General features: G+C 39.8%; 1 protein-coding gene across 5 annotated transcripts in view; it reads right to left on the reverse strand.

Annotated features, from left to right (window-relative positions):
- Positions 1-1,629: 1,629 nt before the first annotated feature.
- Positions 1,630-12,440, reverse strand: part of TPST1 (tyrosylprotein sulfotransferase 1) — a 187,923-nt gene continuing 177,112 nt past the window's right edge. For 3 of the 5 annotated variants that reach the window (XR_011524735.1, XR_011524736.1, XR_011524737.1), the window contains 2 exons: positions 2,320-2,407; positions 1,630-1,997 (listed from right to left, as the gene is read on the reverse strand). The gene's annotated coding sequence lies outside the window, so the exon portion shown is untranslated. The remainder of the gene's footprint in view (positions 1,998-2,319; positions 2,408-12,440) is intronic. The other 2 variants (XR_011524733.1, XR_011524734.1) reach the window with 1 other exon arrangement.

Here is a 12,440-nt window from a genome sequence, read left to right on the forward strand (position 1 = left end):
TCTCATAATTTCTTCATTTCTTTTTGGTCTTAGTCCTCTCTCCTCCTCCATCTGAAGCATTTGCTTCAGCATATTTCTGTCCTCTAAATTGTTAATTCTGTCCTCCATAATGTCAGCTGTTATTTAAGGACTCCAAGTTTTTCTTTATTTCCTTCAGTGTGTTTATCATCTCCAACATTTCTGATTGGCTTTTTTTATGGTTTCAGTCTCTTTTGTGAAGAGTTCCCTCTTTTCATTAATTTTATTCCTGATTTCATTGGACTATCTTTCTGAGTTTTCTTGTAATTCATTGAATTTTTTTATGATAGCTATTTTGAATTCTCTGTCATTTAGATTGTAAATTTCTGTGCCTTCAGGATTGATATCTGGGTGGTTATCATTTTCCTTCTGGTCTGGAGTGTTAATACACCTCTTCATACTATTTGATGGGGTGGATTTGTGCCTTTGCATAGTGGTAGTTTCTGGTCGCAGATTCCACCTGCTGCCACAAATGATCAGGGCAGGAGCTGTGTATTCTGAGCCTGCCGTGATCCCTGGCAGCTATGCCTGACCTTTGAAAACTATGTTGACAGGGCCCATCTCTGTTTGCCCACTCACCACTGCTGCTTTACAAACGTATGTGCAGGCACTCTGGAAGGGGTTCCCTGCTCTGGCTGACTGGCAAAGCTGGTGCACAAGGTGGAGGAGAGGTGCTTTGTTTTGCATGCGTGATCCCAGGGGTGCTCCTGCTCTGCATTCACTGTCTGCCTTCCTATGGTGCTGAGCTTGGTGAAGATGCCCCTGCAATTGCTTAGCCTCCTTGGTGTGGAGCTTTCCCATGGACAAGTCCAAGACTGAAGGTGTTCCCATAGAGACCTGCCCCTCCCCCCTCTCCTCAGAGCCACATGCAGTCCTGCACCCTAAGTCACTACCATTGGGGGAGGGAGAGGAGATACCCTTACCTCCTTTCACTGCCTTCCAGGGATCCATCACCTCCACCTTCAGACATATGGCCGTGTGGATCTCTCAGATGTCTATTGTGCTGTGTGAGTGTCATCTGTTGGTTTATGAGTATTCTTTTCGTTGTATCTTAGTGGGGAGAGTCTACAGGAAGACCTCATTCTGCCACCATGCTGATGTCACTCCTCAAATGATTTTTATATCCATTCCTCATTTGATTCTCACACTGTTGTGACAGAAAATAAAACTGAGGCCTAGAGGATTAGAATAGCTTCGAGGAGGTCAGCAATGAACTAGAGGCACAGCATGTCCTCTGTTGGACCCATCACACTCCCACCTATAGGAGTTTCTAGGTCACTGTGTTCTCCAAAGTTAGTTGCATCAAAATCACTGGAGGAGGATCTTGTTAAGAATACAGATTCCCAATCCCACCTTCAGAGAATCTGATTTGCTCAGTCTGTGGTGAAACCCTTGAATTTGCATTCTGAACAAACTCCCAGGGAATTCTGATGCTGCAGGTCCATGAACCACACTTTGAGTAGCACTATCCTAAAGAAGCTCCCCTGAGGCCTTCTCCTATCTATCACTACTTGCCCCAGCCTTTCTCAACAATATCTATAACAAAATTCCCTCTTTTCATCCTCATGACAATTAGGATGCTTCAGCTTTAAGAGAAAGCACAACCCAAAGTGCTTTAAATAATAAAAGAATTTTATTATCTTTCATAACAAGAAGTCTGAGTAGGGATCCTGGGTTGGTTCATTAAGTAACTCAACAAGGAGTTACCTGGACCAGCTTCCTTCCAATTATCCGCTCTTCCAGTTGGCCTCTCCCCTAGGAATCCATACAAGAAAACCACAGCACTAGGGGCTATCAGGGAGACATTTGTTCCAACACCTTACAGCAAGGCTGTATAGACAAAATGGGAAGGGAGCCCTAGAGGCTCAGGAGGTAGGAAAATCCATGTGCAATCAGTTCTATGTTGCTGACTGTATTGGAGTTTTCGTCTTCCATTTCTGCTGAGGGTTTCCTTTGGGAATGTAGTTTCCCAGTTGGTTCTGTTTATACGGGGGGAAACAGATATAAGCAGGTATTATCAGACTGATGTTGGACTGGAGGCCCAGAGTCCCACTCACTCACCCTCATTGTCCTCTGAAGTGGCCCATGAGGCATCTCTAAGGGTCTCACAGTGTTCAGCAGCCTGGGCTGAGGACTTGTTGAGTGAGTAGGAAAGGGTTGGAGCAGACTTTCTGGGAAAGCAGGGCAGTTTGCTGGCAGCAGGTATCCCCACCGCCAAGCAGAGTGACTCCCAGGCTGGTTCACATGTGGGCTGCGGGGAGGGGTCTGTGGGCCTTCAAGGGAGGAATAGGTAATACATACCCATGCAGAGGTGGGGGCTGCTCTCAGAGCACAGGCAGTTATAGCCCTGGGATTACTTGTCCTCCAAGAATCAATCAAACAAACAGTCCTACGGGGAACCAAGCCTTGAGATTAATAAACTGGATTCCATTCTCCATGCTTCCCCAAAGAAAAGAACTTTTGAATGCTGACAGATCTCCAAATTTCTGATTCCTGAATTTTCTCTCTTGATTCTAATTTATTGAATAAATACTTTAACAACAATAAAGGAAATAAAAACAGAAACAAAAGTACCCATCTTTTCAACATAACCTTCTTTTAGTTTTAATTTTCATTTAAATATTTTAGACATATAAACAATTATAGGTAATAATAAATGAAACCCCATGTACTCGCCTCCCAGCTCATGAAATACAATATTACAAACAAAATTGTATCTGCACATGCTCCCTAATTGCACTCCCCTCCCTCCTAAATATGGTGTGTATTAGTCCATGCATGTTTTCTTTTTTGCTTGGAATATATGGTACAGAAAAGTACAAAACCATATATATACAGTTTTAAGAATAATTATAAAGGAGATACTCATATAACCACCACTCAATCAAGAAATAGAACATTGCCAGCTCTCACACTCTCCAAGCGTTCCTCCCTGATGAAGACAACCTCCATTCTCCCAGAGGTCACCACTCTCCTCACTTTTCTGACAACTATTTCCTTGTTTTCTTGACTTAATGTCCCCAAACCTGGTTTACCTTCTTTTCTACTTCCTTAAGACTGAAAGTCCCTTGCCCTCCCACCCTTTTCTCTCAAGTATCTAATCACTTGACTTTATTTTCTCCCTTGTCCTACCAAGACCCTATGTGTCCATTTAAACATCTCTCTGGGGAACAAGTACATGTGTTCCTTCCCTCTTCAGCACTTGACCACCCTACAAAACCAATAACCTTAGATTAACCTATCAACCTTTTGTGCTCTACCTCTGGGTAGGTGCCACCACCATGTGAATTGCTACACCTACAAACACATAATTAACTCCCAGTTTCATCAGGGTATCCATCCATGTGTTTCTTCTAGTCAGCTCTCTTTTCTCTTTTTTTTCAGTGAGGAATATTGGCCCTGAGCTAACATCTATGCTAATCTTCCCTATTTTGTATGTATGACATTGTCAAAGCCTGGGTCGGTGAGCAGTGTGTAGATTTGTACCTGGGATCTGAACCCACTAACCTCAGGCTGCCAAAGCAGAGCATGTGAACCCAACCTCTATGCCACCAGGCTGGCCCTTTTCTCTCTCTCTTTTTTTTTTTTAATTGAGGTATAATAGACATATAACGTTAGTTTCAGGTGTACAATATTTGATATTTGTATATATTGCAAAGAAATCACCACAGTAAGTCTAGTTAACATCGGTTACTATACATAGTTGTGGAGTTTTTTCTTGTAATGAGAAATTTTAAGATTTATTCTCTTGGCAATTTTCAAATATGCAATTATTAACTATAGTTGCCATGCTGTACATAACATCTTCATGACCTATTTATTTTATAACTGGAAGTTTGTACATTTTGACTCCCTTCACTTGTTTTGCCCACCCTCCACCCCTCACCTCTGGCAACCATTAATCTGTTCTCCGTATCTATGAGCTTGGTGCTTTTTTTTTTTTCTTTTTAAGATTCCACATATAAGTGAGATCATATGGTATTCGTCTTTCTCAGACTGACTTATTTCACTTAGCATAATGCCCTCAAGGTCCATCCATATTGTTGCAAATGGCAAGATTTCATTATTTTTTATGGCTAAATAATAGTCCATTGTATATATATATATATATATATCACAATTTCTTCATCCATTCATCCATCAATGGACACGTAGGTTGTTTCCATTTCTTGGCCATTGTAAATAATGTTGCAGTGAATGTAGTGATACATATATCTTTTCGAGTTAGTTTTCTTAAAGTAAATACCCAGAAGTGGAATTGCTGGATCATATAGTAGTTCTTTTTTTAATTTTTCTTTTTCCTGAGGGAGATTCACCCTGAGCTAACATCCATTGCCAATCTTCCTCCTTTTGCTTGAGGAAGATTAGCCCTGAGCTAGTGTCTGTGCCCATCTTCCACTATTTTGCATGTGGGTCATCACCACAACATAGCCACTAACAAGTGGTGTAGGTCTGCATCCAGGAACTGAACCCAGGCTGCAGAAGTGGGACATGCTGAACTTAACCACTCTGCCATGGGGCCAGCTCCTATTTTTAATTTTTTGAGGACTCTCATACTGTTCTTCATAGTGGCTGCACCAATTTACATTCTCACCAACAGTGCACAAGGGTTCCCTTTTCTCCACATCCTCACCAATACTTGTTATTTTTTGTCTTTTGATAACAGTCATTCTAACAGGTGTGAGGTGATATCTCATTCTGGGTGTTTTTTGGTGAGGAAGATTTTCCCTGAGCTAACACCTGTGCTAATCTTCCTCTATTTTGTTTGTGGATTGCCACCACAGCATGGCTTGATGAGTGGTGTGTAGGTCCGCATCTGGGATTTGAACCCTGGGCAGCCGAAGTGGAGCTTGCAAACTTAACCACTATGCCATCAGGTTGGCTCCTCATTTTGGTTTTGATTTGCATTTCCCTGATGATTAGTGATGTTCAGCATCTTTTCATATACCTATTGGCCATCTCTATTCTTCTTTGGGAAAACGTCTATTCAGATCCTCTTCTCATTTTTTAATCAGATTGTTTTGTTTTTTTGCTATTGAGTTGTATGAGTACTTTATATATTTTGGATATTAATTCCTTACCAGATACATTATTTCAAATATTTTTTCCCATTCCATAGGTTGCCTTTTCATTTTGTGGATGGTTTATTTTGCTGTACAGAAGCTTTTTAGTTTGATGTAATCCCACTTGTTTATTTTTGCTTTTGTTGCCTTTGCTTTTGGCGTCAAATCCAAAAAAATCATTGCCAAGACCCATGTCAAAGAGCTTACCACCTCTTTTCTTCTAGAAGTTTCATGGTTTCAGGTCTTACATTCAAGTCTTTAATCCATTTTGAGTTAATTTTTGTGTATGGTGTTAGATAGTGGTACAGTTTCATTTTCTTGCATGTTGCTCTTTGGTTTTCCTAACATCATTTATAGAGGAGACTGTCCTTTCTCCCACTGTATGTTCTTGGCTCCTTTGTCATAAATTATTGATCATATATGTAGGGGTTTATTTCTGGGCTCTCTATTCTATTCCATTGATCTATATGTCTGTTTTTATGCCAATACCATACAGTTTTGATTAATTACTCTAGCTTTGTAATATAGTTTGAAATCAGGGAGTGTGATGCCTTCAGCTTTGTTCTTCTTTCTCAAGATTGCTTTGGCTATTCCAAGTCTTTTGTGGTTCCATACAAATTTTGGAATTGTTTGGTCTAGTTCTGTGAAAAACTGCCATTGGAATTTTGATAAGGATTGCATTGAATCTGTAGATTGCTTAGGTAGTATGGAGATTTTAACAGTATTAATTCTTCCAATCCATGAGCATGGAATTTTTTCCATTTATTTGTGTCTCCTTCAATTTCTTTCATCAATATCTTATAGTTTTCAGTGTATCAGCTCTCTTTTCTATTTCCAATGTTACCATCCTTTTCAAAACCCCTCCTCACTCCAGGAAATTCCCTCTCCTTCCAGCAAATAACAACTTTGCTTTTATTGCATAGAGAAATGTAGGCTATCAGGCATGAAAAGCTCCCTCAACTTCCTAGCATCTCATCTACAACTTAACTAGTTAACTCTATCTGCAAAATCTCTTTCCCTCCAGCTTTGGAGAAGTTTCTCTTCTCTGTGTTTAAGGTTAATTCCTACATTGGGGCTTTCACTTTCCAGGATTGTACCTTGCTCCATCAGTTAACCCTTCTCTCTCATGAATTTTTTTTTTATTAAGATTATGATAGTTAACAACCTTGTGAAATTACAGTTGTACATCATTATTAGTCATGTTGTAGGTACACCACTTCACCCCTAGTACCCTCCCCCCATCCCCCCTTTCCCCTGGTAACCACAGATCAGTTCTCTTTGTCTATATGTTAACTACCACCTATGAGTGGAGTCATACAGAGTTCGTCCTTCTCTGTCTGGCTTATTTCACTCAACATAATACCCTCAAGGTCTATCCATGTTGTTGTGAATGGGACGACTTTGTCCTTTTTGTGGCTGAGTAGTAGTCCATTGTATATATATATATATATGTGTGATATATATATATATATATATATATATATATATATATACACCATATCTTCTTTATCCAATCATCAGTTGCTGGGCACTTAGGTTGGTTCCATGACTTGGCTATTGTGAATAATGCTGCGATGAACATAGGGGTGCATGGGACTTTTGGAATTGCTGATTTCAGGCTCTTAGGATAGATACCCAGTAGTGGGATGGCTGGGTCATAAGGTATTTCTATTTTTAACTTTTTGAGAAATCTCTATACTGTTTTCCATAGTGGATGCACCAGTTTGCATTCCCACCAACAGTGTATGAGGGTTCCTTTTTCTCCACAGCCTCTCCAACATTTGTCACTCTTGGTTTTGGATATTTTTTGCCATTCTAACAGGTGTAAGGTGATATCTTAGTGTAGTTTTGATTTGCATTTCCCTGGTGATTAGTGGTGATGAGCATCTTTTCATGTGTCTATTGGCCATCCTTATATCTTCTTTGGAGAAATGTCTGTTCATGTCCCCTGCCCATTTTGTCATTGGGTTGTTTGATTTTGTGTTGTTGAGCTGTGTGAGTTCTTTATATATTATGGAGATTAACCCTTTGTCGGCTATATAACTTGTAAACTTTTTTTTCCCAATTAGTGGGCTGTTTTTTTGTTTCAATCCTGTTTTCCCTTGCTTTGAAGAAGCTCTTTAGTCTGATGAAGTCCCATTTGTTTATTCTTTCTATTGTTTCCCTCGTCTGAGGGGTTACCGTGTCCGAAAAGATTCTTTTGAAACTGATGTCAAAGAGTGTACTGCCTATATTCTCTTCTAGAAGACTTATTGTTTCAGGCCTAATCTTTACATCTTTGATCCATTTTGAGTTTATTTTAGTGAATGGTGAAAAAGAATGGTCGATTTTCATTCTTTTACATGTGGCTGTCCAGTTTTCCCAGCACCGCTTGTTGAAGAGACTCTCTTTTCTCCATTGTAGGACCTCAGCTCCTTTGTCAAAGATTAGCTGTCCATAGATGTGTGGTTTTATTTCTTGGCTTTCAATTCTGTTCCATTGATCTGTGCACCTGTTTTTGTACCAGTACCATGCTGTTTTGATTACTGTAGCTTTGTAGTATGTTTTGAAGTCGGGGATTGTGATGCCTCCAGCTTTGTTCTTCTTTCTCAGGATTGCTTTAGCAATTCGTGGTCTTTTGTTGCCCCATATGAATTTTAGTATTCTTTGTTCAATTTCTGTAAAGAATGTCATTGGGATTCTGATTGGGAAAGCGTTGGTAGTATGGATATTTTAACTATGTTTATTTTTCCAATCCATGTGCATGGAATGTCTTTCCATCTCTTTATGTTGTCATCGATTTCTTTCAAGAAAGTCTTGTAGTTTTTGTTGTATAGATCTTTCAATTCCTTGGTTAAATTTATCCCAAGGTATTTTATTATTTTTGTTGTTATCATGAATGGGATTGAGTTCTTGAGATCTTTTTCTGTTAGTTCATTGTTACCATATAGAAATGCTACTGATTTATGTATGTTGATTTTATACCCTGCAACTTTGCTGTAGCTGTTGATTGTTTCTAATAGTTTTTCTATGGATTCTTTGGGGTTTTCTATATACAAGATCATGTCGTCTGCAAACAGCGAGAGTTTTACTTCTTCGTTGCCTGTTTGGATTCCTTTTATTTCTTTTTCCTGCCGAATTGCTCTGGCCAACACCTCCAGTACTATGTTGAATAAGAGTGGTGAAAGTGGGCACCCTTCTCTTGTTCCTGTTCTGAGAGGGACGGTTTTCAGTTTTTGTCCGTTGAGTATGATGTTGGCTGTGGGTTTGTCATATATGGCCTTTATTATGTTGAGGTACTTTCCTTCTATACCTATTTTATTCAGGGTTTTTATCATAAATGGATGTTGGATCTTGTCGAATGCTTTCTCTGCATCTATTGAGATGATCATGTGGTTTTTATTTCTCATTTTGTTAATGTAGTGAATCACGTTGATTGACTTGCGGATGTTGAACCATCCCTGTGTCCCTGGTATAAATCCAACTTGATCATGGTGTATAATCTTTTTGATGTATTGCTGTATTCGGTTTGCCAAAATTTTGTTCAGGATTTTTGCATCTATGTTCATCAGTGATATTGGCCTGTGATTTTCCTTCTTTGTGTTGTCCTTGTCAGGTTTGGGGATCAGGGTGATGTTGGCTTCATAGAATGTATTAGGGAGTGCTCCATCTTCCTCTATTTTCTGGAATAGTTTGAGAAGGATAGGTATTAAATCTTCTTTGAATGTTTGGTAGAATTCTCCAGAGAAGACATCTGGTCCTGGATTCTTATTTTTGGGGAGGTTTTTGATTACTGTTTCTATTTCTTTACTTGTGATTGGTCTATTCAGATTCTCTATTTCTTCCTGATTCAGTTTGGGGAGGTTGTATGAGTCTAGGAATTTATCCATTTCTTCTAGGTTGTTCAATTTGTTGGTATAGTTGTTCATAGTATTCTCTTATGATCCTTTGTATTTCTTTGGTATCTGTTGTGATTTCTCCTCTCTCATTTCTAATTTTATTTATTTGATATGTCTCTCTTTTTATCTTAGTGAGTCTGGCTAAGGGTTTATCGATTTTGTTAATTTTTTCAAAGAACCAACTCTTTGTTTCATTGATCCTTTCTACTGTCTTTTTTGTTTCAATATTGTTTATTTCTGCTCTAATTTTTATTATTTCCCTCCTTCTACTGACTTTGGCCTTTGTTTGTTCTTCTTTTTCTAATTCTGTTAGGTGTCGTTTGAGGTTGTTTATGCAAGATTTTTCTTGCTTATTGAGGTGAGCCTGTATTGCAATGAATTTCCCTCTTAGGACTGCCTTCACTGTGTCCCAAATAAGTTGGTATGGTATGTTTTCATTTTCATTTGTCTCCAGATAATATTCGATTTCTTCTTTTTATTTCTTCAATAATCCATTGTTTGTTCAGTAGCATGTTGTTTAGTCTCCACATTTTTGCCCCTTTCCCAGCTTTATTCTTGTAGTTGATTTCTAGTTTCATAGCATTATGATCTGAAGAGATGCTCATTATTATTTCAACCCTCTTGAACTTATTGATGCTTGCTTTGTTTCCCAACATATGGTCTATCCTTGAGAATGTTCCATGCGCGCTTGAGAAGAATGTGTAACCTGCTGTTTTTGGATGAAGTGTTCTATATATATCTATTAAGTCCATCTGGTCTAATTTTTCATTTAATTCTATAATTTCCTTGTTGAGTTTCTGTCTGGATGATCTATCCATTGGTTTTAATGGAGTGTTGAGGTCCCCTACTATTATTGTATTTTTGTTGATGTCTCCTTTTAGCTCTGTTAATAGTTTCTTTACAAATTTTTGTGCTCCTGTGTTGGGTGCATACATATTTATAAGTGTTATGTCATCTTGGTGGAGTGTCCCTTTTATCATTATATACTGCCCCTTTTTGTCTTCCTTTATCTGTTTTGCTTTGAAGTCTACTTTGTCTGATATAAGTATGGCAACACCTGCTTTCTTTTGTTCATTATTAGCTTGGAGTATTGTCTTCCATCCCTTCACTCTGAGTCTGTGTTTGTCTTTGGGGCTGAGGTGTGTTTCCTGGAGGCAGCATATTGTTGGATCTTATTCTTTGATCCATCCTGCCACTCTGTGTCTTTTGATTGGAGAGTTCAATCCATTTACATTTAGAGTGATTATTGATACATGGGGGCCTACTGCTGCCATTTTATTACTTGTTTTCCAGTTGTTTTGCATTTCCTTTGTTTCTCATCCCATGATTTTTGGATTCCTAATTCAAGTAGGTAAATTTCTGTATTGGCTTTCTTCTTATTTGTAATTTGTGTCTTTATTCTTGTTGTTTGTTTAGTGGTTACCAGGTGGTTTGTATAACACATCTCATAGATGAGATAGTCCTTTCTTTGATAGCCTCTTATTTCTTTAAATTAAAACGTTCCTACCCTTTTCTCTTCCCCTTCTAGCTTGTTATTGTCAGATTTTTTTTTCTCTTCTTTTTTGTGTTGTGAGTTTGTGGTTAAAATGACTAGGTTATATTTATTCTTGGTGTTTCTGTTCTGTTTATCTTTAATCTTTTATTTAACTTTTGCTAACCTGGTGTGATGGAGAGCTGCTACTTTCTGTTATTGTCCTTCTGCTTATCTCCTTTGTTCTGGATTTTGTAACCCCTTTCCTTTTTTTGATTTTTCAGGTATGAGGTTCTTCCTGAGCATTTCTTGAAGAGGGGGTTTTGTGGCAATCAATTCCCTTAACTTTTGTTTATCTGGGAAAGTTTTTATTTCTCCATCGTATTTGAAGGATATTTTCGCTGGGTAGAGTATTCTTGGCTGCAGGTTTTTGTCCTTCAGAATTTTGAATATTTCATTCCAATCTCTTCTAGCCTGTAAGGTATCTCCTGAGAAATCTGCTGAGAGCCTTATGGGGTTTCCTTTGTAAATTATTTTCTTCTGCCTGGCTGCCCTTAGTATTTTCTCTTTGACATTGACTTTTGCTAGCTTCACTACTATATGCCTTGGGCTTGGTCTTCTTGCATTAATAAAGTTTGGCGATCTATTGGCTTCTGTCACATGAAGTTCCATCTCTCCTCCCAAGTTTGGAAAGTTCTCAGCCATTATTTCTTTGAACAGGCCTTCTGCCCCCTTCTCCTTCTCTTCTCCCTCTGGTATACCTATAACCCTTATGTTGCATCTCCTAACTGAGTAAGATAATTCTTGGAGAGTTTCTTCATTTCTTTTTAGTCTTAGTTCTCTCTCCTCCTCTGTCTGCAGCATTTCTATATTCCTATCCTCCATTTTGCTAATTCTGTCCTCCATATTATCAACCCTACTGTTCAGAGAGTCCAGATTTTTCTTAATCTCCTCCATTGTGTTCTTCATCTCCAGTATTTCTAATTGGTTCTTCTTTATAGTATCAAGCTCTTTTGTGACATAGCTCCTGAACTCATTGAGTTGTCTATCTGAATTCTCTTTTAACTCATTGAGTTTTTTAATAATGGCTGTTTTGAAATCATCATCATTTAGGTTATAGATTTCATTGTCTTTGGGATTGTTTTCTGGGTGCTTATCATTTTCCTTCTGTTCTGGAGATTTAATATATTTTTTCATACTGCTTGATGGCATGGATTTGTGCCTCCACATCAAGATAGAGTTTAGTCGCTGCTTCCACTTGTTGCAACTGGTGTTGTGGGGGGGGGAGCAGCTGTTTAGACTGCACCAACCAGGAACCCTGTCAGCTGTTACTGAGTGGACCCAGGCCTCTCCTCGTAGTCACAGTGGTCTTGTGGGATCCCTTGTCAGTTGTGGGGGCAATTGCAAGGGGGCCTCAGGCTGCTGGTGCCTACTGTTGCAGCCCTCCTAGACGCGCTCCCTCCTTGGGGTCTGCAGCAGTGTTATGGGCTTTCCCAGCAGCCGGGAGCAGGATCACCTATAATCACAGCTTTGTCACTGTCAGAGCCCACAAGATCACACTTGTCCACTATAGGTCCAAGCAGAGCTATGGGTATCTTCTGCAATCTGTGGTTAGCTCACCTCGTTGTGCTACTTTTGCCCCAGGACCTTCCAGCCTTGTGATTGCCGGTCGGGACCTCTCCACTAGTTAGTGCTGTGCAGAGGCTTTCACTGAGGCTGCTGTGGGAACCTGGAGTTCCCCCCGGGCCACGTAGCTGTTCCACTGGAGCACCACCCAACCCCACACCACTCTCACGGAATCTCTGGGAGCCCCTTGCCTCGTCTGGGACATGGCCAGAGTCCGTGGGCCTGGCGGTGGCTGGCAGGCTGCTGCCTTGTGGGGAATTCTGCTCTTTGGGAGCTTCCTGGCGTTCCGAATGCTGGGTGGGGCCTCCCCGCTAATGGTGAGCAGAGGCTTTCCCTGCAGCAGGTGTGGGACCCTGGAGTTTCCCCCTGGGCCATGGAGCCGAG

Source organism: Equus przewalskii, chromosome 12, assembly GCF_037783145.1.
Source record: "Equus przewalskii isolate Varuska chromosome 12, EquPr2, whole genome shotgun sequence".
Classification (NCBI taxonomy): Eukaryota; Metazoa; Chordata; class Mammalia; order Perissodactyla; family Equidae; genus Equus; species Equus przewalskii.